General features: G+C 64.1%; 1 protein-coding gene across 2 annotated transcripts in view; it reads left to right on the forward strand.

Annotated features, from left to right (window-relative positions):
• Nucleotides 1–1,108, forward strand: part of RASGRP2 (RAS guanyl releasing protein 2) — a 15,078-nt gene that overhangs the window by 385 nt on the left and 13,585 nt on the right. Inside the window, exon 1 of one of the 2 annotated variants that reach the window (XM_024749287.1) lies at nt 599–616. The exons of the other annotated variant lie outside the window; for it this stretch is intronic. The gene's annotated coding sequence lies outside the window, so the exon portion shown is untranslated. Of the gene's footprint in view, nt 1–598; nt 617–1,108 lie in introns of those variants that run through there. 2 annotated transcript variants of the gene reach the window in all.

Raw genomic sequence — 1,108 nt, forward strand, 5'->3', positions numbered from 1 at the left:
GGTGAGGGCTTAGGAGGGACCTGACGAGAGACCCGAAGCTCCCTGGACAAGCGCGGGAGGGGGCGGCAAACGGGGCGCACCCGGCTCTTCCTAGCCACGTCTCAGCGGGACCTTCCCCGGCGAAGCCCCCATTTGACAGATGAGAAAATTGAGGCTCCGAGAGGCCAAGTGACTCTCAAGGTCACACAGCGAGGAAGCGGGAGAGCCGCGGGGTGATGACTCTGGGTGGCTCCTAGGAAAAGTCTACCAGAGAACTCCATAGAGGAGCCCCCCGCTCCCCCCCCCCGCAGCCCGGGGGAGTATGTGTAGGGGCGGGGTACCTTCGGTGGGGCAAGGCTTTGCCAGCGTCCGTGGGTACGGGATGTCAGGTCGCTGGGGCCGCAGGGCTGGCCCTAGATCGCAGATGAAGGGGGCGGGGGCGGAATGGGCGTGTGTGCATACCCACCGGGTGTGTACATGTGTGGGAGAGTGTACATGCGTGTAGGTGCACTGCCTTGCGTGTGTACACACGTGTGCGGATGTCGCGCTGCTGTGGCCGCGGAACTCCAGGCTGGCCTGGCTCTAGTGAGCAGCAGGGCCCCCTCCAATGGGTTTGCATTCTGGGGTAGAGAGCTGGGTATGTGTGTCCGAGGTTTCCTTCGTTCAGGTGTGCGAGGGCTGTGGGTGCCATTGTGTGTGAGAGAGAGAGTATGGGAGGTAATTGCCTGAGGCTCGGCTTCTTGGGAGCCTCAGGCATTCTTGCACCCCGATGTGGGTCCCTGGCCTCGGGTGTGGAATGAGTGTCTCTGCATGGGTGCGTATATTCCCGCCAGTGACTGGAGCTGCTGGTGGAGTCGTACAGGCACTCTCCACCCCGCACGGTGCTAGCGCCCCCTTCTGGGCACCCTACTCTGTGCTCGAGTGTGGACGGCCTGTGTGTGCACTCAGTTCGACTGTGCAGTATGGGGACCTGCGTCAGGGTCTGGGGATGAAGATAGCCTGCGGAAGGTCTGAGCCGGGACCCTTGGGGCCTTCACGGAGGAGGTGGCTTGGGAGCGCGCGGTTCCCAGGCTCAGGCTTCCCGCTGACGCCTCCGGGCCGCAGTGGGCTCCCCGCTCCGCCCTCTCCG

This window comes from Neophocaena asiaeorientalis, unplaced genomic scaffold (genome assembly GCF_003031525.2).
Source record: "Neophocaena asiaeorientalis asiaeorientalis breed wild unplaced genomic scaffold, Neophocaena_asiaeorientalis_V1.1 scaffold43, whole genome shotgun sequence".
NCBI classification, from domain to species: domain Eukaryota; kingdom Metazoa; phylum Chordata; class Mammalia; order Artiodactyla; family Phocoenidae; genus Neophocaena; species Neophocaena asiaeorientalis.